This window comes from Dermacentor albipictus, chromosome 7, assembly GCF_038994185.2.
Source record: "Dermacentor albipictus isolate Rhodes 1998 colony chromosome 7, USDA_Dalb.pri_finalv2, whole genome shotgun sequence".
Lineage (NCBI taxonomy): Eukaryota > Metazoa > Arthropoda > Arachnida > Ixodida > Ixodidae > Dermacentor > Dermacentor albipictus.
This window is the reverse complement of record NC_091827.1, coordinates 31114453-31128703: the sequence shown is the minus strand read 5'-3', so window position 1 is coordinate 31128703 and position 14251 is coordinate 31114453. Positions and strand designations below refer to the sequence as shown.

At 47.0% G+C, this 14251-nt stretch overlaps 1 protein-coding gene and 1 non-coding gene across 3 annotated transcripts in view; one reads left to right on the top strand and one right to left on the bottom strand.

Annotated features, from left to right (window-relative positions):
* The window catches only part of LOC135896393 (ribosomal protein S6 kinase alpha-5-like), a 342214-nt gene that overhangs the window by 55989 nt on the left and 271974 nt on the right, over positions 1-14251 (top strand). The gene's annotated exons all lie outside the window — the stretch shown is intronic.
* Positions 12282-12356, bottom strand: TRNAS-GGA (transfer RNA serine (anticodon GGA)). The gene has a single exon. It is a non-coding gene; the product is annotated as a tRNA-Ser (tRNA).

Below are 14251 nucleotides of genomic sequence, written 5' to 3'. Positions count from 1 at the left end.
CTTGAATTTTCCTTTTGTATACAGGAAATCTAAGCTGTGGTGTAGTAGCTCGAGAATACTTTAGCCATTCCAGTTGGCGCTGTAAAAAACATGCTTTATGGTTTTAATTCGAAGTTGTAGTGAACTGATGGGTTTCGCGAACATAGCGTGCCTCGCCATACGGACAGTCGATTGCTACCATTACGTGATCAGGGGTGTGCCATATTGTCGATAAAGGCTACTGAGGGCCACTATGAAACATTTCATCACTTTCAATTGAGTGGCTCTCGATCTTAACAACGAAACTTTTCTCTCAGGTGATTGCTACTATGGTGTTTGTAAATTAACTATGTAAATACTCTACATGACGCGCCGTCGTGTTAGCAGCCATGAGCAATTCGTTTTTTTGGAGGCCTGTTTCAGAGGGGGATGAAAGTAGCAGCAAACTTTTTCATAAGAAATGCGCGCCTAACTATTTTTTTACGCATTAATGAATGGCCATATTTGAATAGAACAACACACCAGAGTAATAGGAATCATGATGAGAGCTTCGCTGGGCAGTGTCTTTCTAAAATCAGATAACATGTTGACGCCAATTACTAAATTTTTCTTCCACGTAAAATGCAATGCCTCTCATAGCTAAATACTAAAGGAATGTTAAATGCTAGCGAAGCATCATACACAACTTCGCGCGTTGAATTTGCAGATATTCATTTTTTAGTCAAAATTTACCGATAGACACGGCGCATATATGCATTGCAAAACCTAGTAGACCCCTTTAACGCTACTTAGCTTGCGATATCCAAGCCGCAAAGTTTCTCGACTCACACGCTTTTGAAGAAGAAACTGTGGTTAAGGTATGGCAGCTGAAAGAAGCCGACGTATTCTTCAATACGTACGGCTCGAGCCACCCATACCCCAAGAATACACGAAGGGAACGAGCGCGCGCGGCAGCCGAGCGAGCCGGAGCGAGCGGCGTCCTGGCCGTGACGTCACTCGCGAGAGGGCGCCACTCCTAATTCTCGGGGCTAATAGGACACTGGTCCAGACGTGTTTCGGCACTCAAGGCCTTAAGGGCTCTGCTGAAGTTTTTTTAAGGACACGCTAATTGTGCGACCGTCTTTGAACGTTGTAGCGAGTAGCACCGCGTTGCTGTGTGAATTTACTCAGTTCTTTTTCTCTTCTTTCTCCTTTTTGTTCCCTTCACCGCTTTCCCCAGCACAGGGTAGCCAGCCGGTATACTTACGCTGGCTAACCTCCCTGTCTTTCCTCCCCTTTTGTGTATCTCGCTCTCTAAAGGAATGGCACGATCGAAGGCGTACGATTGCTTGCTCGTAGTAATGAAAATACCGAGGAATCGATTCCCTACGAAGTGGACCCTCAACTCAAGTACCAGTCGCTCATGCAGACATTTCCGACAGTGCCGAGGCGCTAATATATATATATTGTTAGATATGGGGCTGTTTCCTGTGCCTACTTCGAGTTCCCCAGACCACATCGAATCGCAGCACAGCTAATTGAGAAGCGCAGAAACACGGAAAGCACATTCCAGAGGAGCGCACGTGCAAACAAGTTGAAGGCCCCCACTTCGTACGCCGCCGGTGGAGCTATTCAATGCTTGACCCTTCCAGAAAGCGAGGGGATAGCCCGGCACTGTTCCAGGTAACGTGAGTCCCGAAGCCAGATGGCTGTGATGTACCGGGAAGGCCTGGCAGCGACGCACCAGCCGCCTTTGAAGAGGGCATTTGCAAGCCAGCGGGGCCGTACCGCCGTGAGTAGGGGGCCCTCGGACAATTGGGGCCCAAGCGTCCCCCACCGTCCGCCTTTGAAGAGCGCATTGCAAGTCGGCAAGGCAAGACCGCAGGGAGCCGCCGGGTGTGACACCGCCGCACGGGCGCCTACCATTGGCCGAAAATGGCGTCATCTGAGCGGACTCTCCCATTGGCCGAACATGACGCGACTTCCAGTCCTCGAAGGGTTTAAAAGACGGAGACCGGGAGCAGCAGAGGATTCCCAGAGCATTCCAGAGCATTCCCTAATTCACTTCTCTCGAACTTCTTGCCGCGGGCCGCAGCGTCCGAGTTGCTGCCGGGTAATGACTGTACGACTGTTCATTGACCCTCACCTCTCTGTATATAACGTAAAATAAATCCTCCAAGTTTGTTTTCATCCCGAAGTCCGTCCTCAACTCCTACAATATATATATATATATATATATATATATATATATATATATATATATATATATATATATATATATATATATATATACATACATACATACACACGCCGCATTACACGCGACTCGAAGCGAAAGGCACTGAAGGCACTTGAACATTTATTATTATTATTTTTAACGAGGGCATGTGCACGCATTCTTAACAAGTACAGCATATCGGACACAACAGTCACGCGACGTAAGTGCAACTTGCTTCAGTTATTTGTAATTATTAGCGCTCGTATATTACGCCTCGCACTGTTTCGTACTCTCATCAGTTTACATGCTCATTGCAGTCTGTATCACGGCCGCCTGTGTGTGTTTGTGGGTTGGTTTACAAATTCATTGGGGTGCGACTTGCCTTTGCCTTCTATATTTATATTCTCACCGGTGTATATGACTGCGGGGTGTGGACTTCTTGCCCTTTGACGTGCTTCTTGTCATTTCCTTACTACGTACACCTTTTCTTTTTATATTGCGGTTTCTGCTAAGCGAAAAGAAGTAGGCGTCACCATCGTAGGGTGACTACATCTCTCTTCTTTTGATTTCAGTAATAAAAAAAAGCTTCTTTGCACTTTGTATTTCTGGCCTGTAAAAATCGGCGGTAAAAGTCCGACCGCCAACCACCAACGACGAAAACAGGTGAAAGGGCCAAGGTAAGCTATGCACCTTTAAAAACTGGGCTGTAGTTTTCAGGCGTTCACATATCGGATAGAGAGAAGCATCACGGATGTCGAAAAATTAGTGGGGAAAAGTGGCCACACTGTAAAATGACTCACACACTCTTAAAAAAAAAAAATTCTCCGACGCAGCCGTAATGACAGTGGAAGCCACACTGGTCCGCTATAATTCGCATCAAAGCCAAGCTCGTCGGTGTCGTTATTAACGTTCCGAGTAGACGTCACCGAGCTAATTGCCGGACGTTTTTGTTTACGCGGACGAACCCGACCCCGTCTTGCAGACCACGTATGTACTGCGTGCTATTCTGGGAAGGGCGGCTGTACGTTTCCTCTCTCACGTTTTCATGCTCTGCGCAGACGGAATTAGGAGGCCGCGGCTTTGTATCGAAGGGCAGTGGACTAATTTTTCGAACCTCCTCCTCCTTCTCCTCATTTCCTCCTCTCCCGTACGTGAAGCCACGCACGTCTAGCTATACCCTCATAGAAAGGTCGCGCTTATATATATACCGTACTTACTCGATTCTAAGCACACCTTTTCTTTCACGATCGCGATGCCCAAAGTGAGGGGGGGTGCTTAGATTCGAAAAATCTAGAATGACCTCCCCTCCCTCTTTTCGCTGCGACATCACGACGAGACGGGTGCGAGGAATAAGATTTTATTTTGCAAACATTCAAAAGAAAAATCGGCGCAGACAATGAACCCACCGCGTGTGTCGGATGCTCGGTCACTATCACTGCCACTCGAGTTCGTCACACCGTTTCAAACCGCCGCTCTCGGTATCCCACAGCAGGTCGTCTTCCGTTCCGTCGAAGTGGTTTGTGATCGAGCACTTCTTGAATGATTTGACCGCAACGTACACTTGGACCCGCTTCCAAGCGTCCGAAATCCACTTTGCAGTGGTTGATGGGTGTAGGCTTTCTGCAGCTTTCGCCGCACAGCTGTACAGCGTCCGGCTGTACGGCGTACTCGCGCCACGGCTGCCGTGCCACCTCGGTACTCCGAGGCTCCGGCTCGATGACAGAGTGAGCAAGCACGCTTGGAGGCCTTGGCTACGCGCTCTTCCTAACAAATAGGGAGGTGCTTAGATTAATAAAAATATTTGGGGTTTTACGTGCCAAAACCACTTTCTGATTATGTGGCACGCCGTAGTGGAGGACTCCGGAAATTTCGACCACCTGGGGTTCTTTAACGTGCACCTAAATCTAAGCACACGGGTGTTTTCGCATTTCGCCCCCATCGAAATGCGGCCGCCGTGGCCGGGATTCGATCGCGCGACCTCGTGCTCAGCAGCCCAACACCATAGCCACTGAGCAACCACGGCGGGTGCATGTGCTTAGATTCGCATGCAAACTTTTTTGCCAATTTTCTCGCGAAAATAGAGGGGGGCTGCTTAGAATCGCGACAATACGGTACATATATATATATATATATATATATATATATATATATATATATATATATATATATATATATATATATATATATATATATATATATATATATATATATATATATATAAGGCAAAGAGGGTTTCTTCAGGCTACCTTTCAAACGTAAAGAACTTGAGTGGTGCTACAAGGTAAACAGAACAAGTATTTAATTTCGACAGTTTCGATCGGTGGACCGATCTTCGTCAGGGTTTACAAAAAATGGCAGTATATATATATATATATATATATATATATATATATATATATATATATATATATATATATGTATGCTGGTGCGCGGTGGCGAGCCAATAAGTGGCGCGATACCACTGAAGCATTGAGACGCGCGTACAACTTCCCGCAATTACTAGGCCTTATTAATTCCCGCATCATTGCTTGACGCACGCATTCTCAGCAATCATGCAGATCGGATACGTGTATGCGTGTGTATGCCATTCGACTGTTTCGCGGGTGATAAAGCGATGTGAGGGAGCCCGCCCGTCCATGTGGTTACGTGGCAATGGGTTTGTTTAGCACGGGCGCGTTTATGTGACCCTGGTTCCGTCATCGAAAACGCCACCCACGTCCGTATATAGCCTTTGTCGAGAGAAAAACGAGGCCACTGTATATAGTATAACGAGCGTGGCCGAGTCCTCTGCTGTTTCATTTCCCGATCACGAAGTATATCATTTATAAGGAAAAAAGTTTCGCTGTTGATGCTATGTAGACTTCGTGAGAATGTCTGCTTTGCGTGCTTATCAGTTTCTTTTTCTTGTTTTTTTTGTGCAAGGTGGCCAGATCCTGCCCCAGACCACTGTATGTTTAGCGAAATGTGAGTAAGTGATTAGGACGATGACTTACTCGGAATTTGTCTTCCTTTGTGTTTTAGTTATTCCTGTAGACGTGTTCGTTTTTCTTTTTATTATATTCTTGCTTTCTTTTTACCTTAGATATAAATCGTCTCCCGCGAGGGCCATTCAATGGGCGGACTCTGACGAAGGAAAAAGTGACCCCCGATTTTCTAAAATGGTATAAATGCTCGAGATTTTGTCTCTTGCCTATAGAGTAACACCTTCGAAGCGCCCGGAACTTGTTAATAAACTTCAGACGTCTACTAGAAGCGGTATTAAAGAAATTATGCAACACCTTGTGCGCTACTCCCGCGTCCTTTGAAAATGAAAGGATATGTAGACCTCCGCGCCGCTCTAGACAAGTTAGACACCAGAGCCTTGTCGTATAGATAGTTTGCACAGACGTCATCGCGGCCGCCATTTTTATGTACTAGCAGGTCGAGAAGGGGTGTGATCAAGAAGCGTGACAGCCAAGACAGCACCACGCGCCCATCTTGTGTCGAACGGCAAAGAGCGATAACAGTGGTAAGCCGGTGAAAAACAGTCTCAGTCAATAAAAGCAAAGCAATGTCCGCGTGATAACACAATGCACTGACGTCATCGTGGCCGCCATGTTTGGGTACTAGCGCAGTGAGAGCCGCGTCTTTGACGTCACTTGAAAACTATCTCTAGGACGAGATCTTGGGATACCGTGGCCTCGCGCATCACAGCCGCAGAATCCCGACCGCGGCGGTCTCGGGTGGGTGGAAAGGGGGGAAGGGGGAGGGAATGTGAAAACGTCCGCGTGCCGTGCATTGTGGGGCACGTTAAGGAACTCCAGGTGGTTTAGATGAGTCGGGAGTCTAGATCACCCGCTGAGGTGTCTCTCATAAACACCATATCGTTTTTTTTTTTTTTTGCACTTAAAACCCCACTATTTAGTTTAGGCTCGTTACCTCGGTGACGCCATATAGTGTGCGTAAAACATCTTGACTTAAGTTAAAGTGGATGAAAAAGCAACTTGCCGCAGGTGGGAACCGAACCCACAACCTTCGCATTTCGCGTGCGATGCTCTACCAATTGAGCTACTGCGGCGCTGTTTCCCCATCCACTTACTTGGGTACGTATGTGTACTAGTAGAACCCTGGGAGTGTCGCGAAATGCGAAGGTTCTGGGTTTCGTTCCCACCTGCGGCAAGTTGCTTTTTCATCCACTTTAATTTCCATTAATTTATCGTTTCTTTATTTCACTTATCAAGCACGAGTAATTTCACCTATGTTGTCCTTGGTGCCTGTGTTTGTTGGCTTCTTGTGATATGACTAATAAAAATCGGGCACCTCGGTTAACCCCCTCTCTCCTCGTTTATATATATATATATATATATATATATATATATATATATATATATATATATATATATATATATATATATATATATATATATCCCAGAAGTAGCGGAGGTGCATATATCAAATAGCGAGTCAATTGCCCTGGTAAGATAGTTCGCGGGACTTTGGCTGAGGTCATTGCCTCGGCTCCATTTTATCACAGAGGGAATATGTGCATATATATATATGATACAATAGACGAAGTGAATGATAGAGATAAGAAACAAAGGCACACGGGGGCGCTACAACACAAAACATTTCGCGAACACACGGAGTGCTGTATAGTCTCGCATTCCGTGCGTTTCTCTCTTTTTCTCGCATCTTCGTCGTGCTCGTATTCTGCCGACTGCCTGCCTTTTTCGATGGTTTGCAACTTAGACGCTGACACGAACGAGTTGAACGTCCCGCGAGTGTACGCCATCCCGTGGTGACGATCTCACTCGGTCTTTCTTTCTTTCTTTCTTTCTTTCTTTCTTTCTTTCTTTCTTTCTTTCTTTCTTTCTTTCTTTTCTGTCCTGCATTGTCGAACACGAGACGCCGCTGGGCTTTCGGTTTCTTTATCGCTCACCTGCACAAACAACGCCGTCACGTTGGTCGTCGCGTGACTCGGTGCGATCGTGTCTCGTGTTGCGCGGTATCCGAAAGCAGCCTGGTAGCTTCAGCTTTCGCTTCCGAGATATCTTGGGACCTTTAGTATACGTGCGTGCGCGTGAGCCTAGATGCACAGTTCTCAGCAGAACTTTTTGTTGGGCTATAGTTGGCGCATGTTACCGAAGTACTAAAGCGCCAAACAGACGACACAAGAAGATACACGGAATTGTTACTGAAGTACTAAAGCGCCAAACAGACGACACAAGAAGATACACGGAATTGTTACTGAAGTACTAAAGCGCCAAACAGACGACACAAGAAGAGACACGGAATTGTTACTGAAGTACTAAAGCGCCAAACAGACGACACAAGAAGATACACGGAATTGTTACTGAAGTACTAAAGCGCCAAACAGACGACACAAGAAGATACACGGAATTGTTACTGAAGTACTAAAGCGCCAAACAGACGACACAAGAAGATACACGGAATTGTTACTGAAGTACTAAAGCGCCAAACAGACGACACAAGAAGAGACACGGAATTGTTACTGAAGTACTAAAGCGCCAAACAGACGACACAAGAAGATACACGGTCTGTGTCACTTCTTGTGTCGTCTGTTTGGCGCTTTAGTACTTCAGTAACAGTTATCAGGTCAGGCAAACAAGATTATTCCTGTTACAGGATGTAGTGATAGCTTTAATACACTTTGCATGCATGTGTGTGTTTCAGGGGGGGGGGGGGGGGGTAATCTCGAGTGATCGTTCGTCGCATACACCGCTCACTCACGTTGTGTTCTCTGTGCATAAATGAATTATTTGCATCGCTTAGTTGTTACAAATATGGCTCCGTGGCTTAAAGGACGAAAAAAGACCGGTTTGGGGGGGGGGGGGAGGAGGGGTGGAAGATGAAGAGACGAACGGCTGGCCGGTGCCAGAGTATCGTGGACCAGCGTTTCCTCTACTGAAATTCGCGATGTCCTTGATTGGAGCTGCCGCAAAAGAAGTGCCCTTTGTCGAAACTCCGGGGCCAGCGAAACGAGGTTCTAAAGTTGTCCAGTTTTAATTATACAGCGAGGCCTCTATCTCGTTGTTACCCTATCCTCCAGCCGTTTTCCTTCGTCATCGTCTTTTTCTAAACATTTTTTTTAATCTGCACTTTCGTTGAAAGCGTAAAGCAAATGCCCTTTTACTAGAGCCTTCGCAAGACGCTCGCATCCCCCTCTTACCTCCGTGGTTTCGACATAGGCCCAGTCGGCGTCTTTCTCTTCCTACGCAGTCATGGAATACGACGTTGATTTCAAGATCAGGCTCCACTCCGTGCTGTTCTTCTTCCTCGCTTTCACCTAGGGTTAATAGTTGGTAGCTAGGGTTAGTTATAGATAGTTAGTAGGCAGGGTTAATAGTAAGGAGCTCGTGACTGCGCTAACGCAGGCGCCTGAGCGGGCAAACAGATCACTAAAAGCGAGAGAAAAAATGCTAAGCGCCAATCCCCGACAGTGGGTATGAGCCACTCTCGAAGCCAAACGAGCTGGCAGGCAAATTCTAAGCGCACGTTGCTAGAAGAACCGGACTCGGGCATGGTTTCGCTCACCGACGAAAAGATTAAAGGAAAAATGAAACGCGTCTGCGCAGCGGCAGGAACGTTGGGAAAGCTCGCTGGTGGGAAACGGAGGTGGCTATACGTACTCCGCGAATCCATGCATTGAGCGGATTCGGCGATTTTGAAACAACCGTCGGGCTTGTTACACGAAGCAGCTCCAAGAGTGCGGCCGCCTATGTCTGGAAACGTTTTCTTATTTGTTTTTGTTTTTTAAATCGGGGGTCGATCGAGCCGGTCCGCTTCGCGAGCGCTTGCGTAAGATTCCCAAAGAGCGCGCTAATCTCGTCTTTCTTTTTTTTTGTACGTCTTTGACGGGCATGAAAAGGCAGTCTTTTATTGTCTTCACTTCGTAGTGCCTTCATTTTAGCATCGCTGGAAAGGACTAAAGGGGAAAAAAAGGTCGTATGGCCTTCGCTTCTTCCTTCTTCTTCCTTCAGCTAAAGAGAGTATATTTTTCCTTTATTTCCTGTAGCTTCGCTGCCTCTCCCTTCCCTGATTTGTCAGCTTTGCGTGTGCTATACACGGCATTTGGTTTAGGGATGCGTAATGGAGTATATGGAAAGCTAGTGCCAGTACTATAGAGTGTTCCCATACGCCTCATCTTTTCTTCTGTATATATTTCTTTCTGTTGGGAAAATTAGGGAGCACACACTGTTTGCTGTTGTAGTTCCTTCCCCAGTCTCCCTAACGTAATGGTTTGCCAGCCTCGCACGTACTGTACGGAGAGCAGTGGGTTTAGGGAGGCAAAGCCGAATAATAGGCCTGCTCCACCGTTACTAGCTATAGCAACGTAGTGCATGTCTCGGCCTTTTATTTTTAATCTTTGGGAGGAGGTATGCGAGAGGTTTGGTATTGCATTTTTCTTTTTACTCTTTTTTGTCTCCTTCCCCAATTTTCATTACGTGCGCGTTTGGCCAGACTTGGCCGTCATGTACACCGCAGTGGTTATTATTGCAAGCGACATCGAATAGAAGAAAAGTCTGCGTTAGTGTTGCTCGAACCACAGTACATACACGCCTCATCGTGGTATTAACTTTTTTTCTGGGCGAATGCTGGCGTTTAGGAAGTACGCGTACATGTATATTTTTACTCTCTGCGAGTCCTTCCCCAACATCCCTTACGTACTTTTTTGTGAGCTTTGTTACACTGTAGACCGCGCTGGCTTTAGGGAAGTGAAACCAAATATATATAAGGAACGCTGACGCTCTTCCGCGCTTTGCCTTATTTTTCCAGTGAAATATCCGTTGCTGAGCTAGGGAGTGTCTTTTTACCATTTTGTGGTTTCTCCCACCCTACACTTATCGTTTTTTTTTTTGGCAGGCCGCGAACAGCGCTAGCTTTACCGAAGCTAAACCTAGATTGGGGAACGTCGAGGTTTCTAGGAGGAGAAGGGGCTGTCGAGCCAGTCTCTTTTTTCTTCCTTTGCGTATTCGTCGTCATCACTCAATTTTTCGTTAGCTTCGCTTACGCTATGAGCACTGTAAGACGCCTGCGGCCTATAAGCCGCTGTTTTCTCGTTCAAGCCCTGTCTCTTCGTCGCTCTGCGTAACAGTGTTAAAAGAACGCAAATGGCGATATTTAGGGAAATAGGGATGACTGCCGGAAAAGGGAGGGCAGCGCCACGTGGGCAGCTCTTTACGAAAGAGCTGCACATGCTGAACCCTTTGAGCAACCTGTCAAGCCACATAGCTTAGGCGGGAAAGCCGAGAAGAAAAGAGCGAGGCCACTGTGTCCCGCGGACTCTTACTACATAGGGGCGCTAAGCCTACAGGGTGCCCCTCCACTTCGTTCTTTATTTTTGTTTCTGTCGCGTTTGTCTGCAGGACAGAAAGTCGACGAACGAGGGAAGGGGAAAGAAGAATAGTCTTTCGCGTCAAGCCTATATATAGCGGCTTGTTCCTTTACTGCGCTCGCTCCTGGCTTATAGGGTCGTGTCTATTCTTGGCAGTGCTTATGTTGGACACGTGAGGGACTGATCGGGAACAGGTCGGATACGAAATGGGGAGCGAAAGTTGAGAGAAGCCGCGTGATACAGACGATGTCCTGGCGGATAGGGAGAAACGGAGTCTGCCCACTCGTTTATGTCGAGCCTCGATCGGTCTCTACCAAATCAGCCGCCCTAAAACTTTCATGGCGAGAATTCCGAACGTCCGTATCGCTTTCTTTAGCCTGTGCGTTTGTTATATTTAAACTCGGTGGCGGCTGTTGTCAGCAAGCCCGTACTTTTATTATCATTTGTTATCATTATCATTTATTTATTTATTTATCATTTATCATTCATTTATTTATCATTTATTTATTTATCATTTATTATCTTTTATTAGCATTTATTATCGGCATTTACCACGTGTGGTCCGAATTAAGAAGCGTCAAATATTAGGGTATGTGTTATTGCCCTGAATACTATGTATACTCAACTCAAGGTTGGAATCTGAATGACTCGAAGTTTGTTTTGCTTGTCGAGCTCAGGATAACTGTACTGCGCCACCAGGTGGCTGCACCGTGCAGGCCGTTCGCGTCTGAGCCTCCGCTCATCCGGTAAAACGCCCAGTCCGCTTGCGTTCACCAGAGTACCGGACGCGCTAAAACTCTCTGTTAGAGAGTTTTAGCGTGTCTGCGGCACTCCGGTATACGCAAGGGCGTTCGTCGACTGCCGCAGGCGTAAACGTGTACGACCGAGTTGGGCCCGAGGTTAAAGCTTACTCTTAATTAAATGAAAAGATCGACATAAATGGCGCAGAAGACTACACACAATGAGAGGTCTGTTGCCGTGGGGCTGGTGTTGAGACCTGGTGCGTATGTAATTTTATGTGTCGTCTTCTCTTGCGTCATTTCTTCCAATTGAGGTGTGCAGGGTCTTTCAGCTAACTTAAGCCAGAGTTTAAAAATATGCCGATGCACTCGAAGACGACGTGACCAAACGCATGTTGTTCACTTTTCTATTTAGTATGTGTGTCACGCTGTCTTTTGTATATTCCTTAATTAGATAATTAGTCAAGATTAATGAATGAATTTCTGAAGTAACGAAGTTGGGCCAAAAGTTCGAATTAGAAATTTGTAGAGCGCTTTGCAAAACGTCCGATTAGACAGTTTCTAACTATCTATTAGGTATTAGTGTTTTCCAGCTTACTAGCAGAGCGTGCTGCCCCTTAAAAGGCGACAGGGCAACGACGAAGGCCCTGGCTGTGCGATTTACGCCAGCGATATGTGCTTCCCTCGCGGCGGTTCGTGATAGCGATAAGCAGACGCTGCGGTATCACGCCTGCTAATTGTTGCGTTCGTTTGTGCGTGGAACGCTTGGAAGCAGTGCAATCACGACGCGCAAGCGAGCATGTCACGTGGTGGTTTTCTTTCTTTCTTTTGTTTTTGTATTTCACGGGCATCCGCAGTAAGCTGAAGAACACTAATACTTAGTATGACGTAGTAGTTCTGCGGAAACCCGCAAGGTGGAGAGAAGTAATGAATAAAGGGAAAATCAGACATCCACCCGTTCATAGCAATTGCTACAAAGGAAACCCATATGGATTCCTCGAAAGAAAAGTCTCATAGTTGAAGAAAAATTCGTCCCGGTCCGGGACTCGAACCCGGGACCACCGCCTTTCCGGGGCAGGCGCTCTACCACCTGAGCTAACCAGGCGGCTCGCAGATGGCAGGGCGAAGTCGAATTTGTCGACAACACGAAGCAAAGGCAAGAGTTTGATGTAGTAGTTCTGCGGAAACCCGCAAGGTGGAGAGAAGTATCTACTAATACTTAGTAGATACAAAGTTAGAAACTGTCTAATCGGACGTTTTGCAAAGCGCTCTAAAAATTTCTAATTCGAATTGTTTTCCTAGCTTCCTTGCTTCATAAGTTGCTTAATTAATCTTGACTAATTATGTGATTAAGCAAAATTTTAAAAGAATATAGCGGGACACACTACGCGCAAAAGTGAACGACATGCATTTGGTCGCGTCGCGCCTTGGAGTGCATCGTCATATTTTTAAACGCCGGCTAAATTTAGCCGAAACACACTGTATTATACGGTTGTTCGCATATCGCGGGAAGAACATAATTCTGCGCCCGCGTGCTCACTTATGCGCCTGCACGTCGAGCTATACTACAAAGGCGCGGGGAAAATTAGAATGCGCGGGGCGCTAAGTGCGAATGTGGTGGGCGGACGAGCAGTACGAGTGCATATTTAGTCGAGCGGCTGGTGTTCGAGCCTCTAAAACAAAAACAAAAAAGGGGGAACAGGAAGAACTGACCGTGACGGGCCTAGACGAAACGACCGTTCCTCCGTGAAAAGGAAAGAAGGAAAAAAGGGAAGGAAGAAAGAGAGGAAGAAAGAAAGGAAAGAAGGATAGAAAGAAAGAAAGAGAGAACGAACGATATACTCTTAATATGGAACGACGAGGTGAAAAAGTGTTACGTGTTTCGCCGAGTAACGGTGAGCAATCGCAACCCATCTTGCCCGACTTCCCGTCGCGCTGCTGTTGTTCTGCGTTGCCATCGCCTGTAGATGCGCATGCGCGCGTCTCGCGTGCAATCGAGCTAACTTACTTGCCTCGCGATGAGATTGAAAGACACCCCTCCCTCCTTCTCCCCCGGAACGGTTCTTGCGAAGGGGACAACCAGCCGCGTGGTTCGCCCATCTGTGCTCTTTTGCGGACGTTGAGTGTCCCGTTAGCTGGCAGCGCTGTTAACGGACGGTCGTTTAACCATGTCTAGCGTTCGTTTGTGTGTACGGTACAAATAACCGCGCCACACGACGCATGTCGCTGGCACTGTTGTTGGGCGCGCAGCAAAAAAAGAAAAAAAAAGTAAACGAAAATCGTTGGGCTCTTGCAATACTGCCTGCGTTAGCACTTATCTGCGTCGGTTGCGCGTAAACCGCGGGAGAACTTGCAATAATCGGAGAAGGCGAATGCTTGTTATTTTAATAACTTTTTTAAGACAAAAAATTGATTCAGACAGACATTATTCATACAGTGGACTCCGGATGAACGAAACTCGCTCAAACGGAAACGCCTGACGAGGGGGACAAGGGGCCACCAACTTTGGTTGGCCCACCCGTAGGAACGCTATACGTATCCCCGCCATGGTGGCTTGGCGCCTACGGTGTTGCGCTGCTAAGCACGAGGTCGCGGCATCGAATCCCGGCCGCGCTGGCCGCGTTTCGACGGAGGGCAAACTGCAAAAAGAATGGGCAGGTGTCCCGGGCAACGGTGTCACGTTAAAGATATTCGTGTGGTCAACTAATCCGGAGTCCAGTCGGATGACGGCGAAAATGCATGCTGCTGGCCGAGCGCTGCCGATGAGATAAAGAACGCCCTGCCGCTTCCTCGTCGCCAGTCACGATGCAGCCCACCTTGTTCACCGAACGCACGCTTGAAGGCAGCACAGTAGCACTGCGCAAACGCTCCGTCACGTGGCTTTTCCTTTCATATTTCGCGGGCTTTCTTTGAAACTCCGAAAGAATGACTACGTGAGACGTTTAGTGAAGGAAACAACCCGATCGGTGGTTTCTGAAGGTTCTCTACAAATCTGCAAAT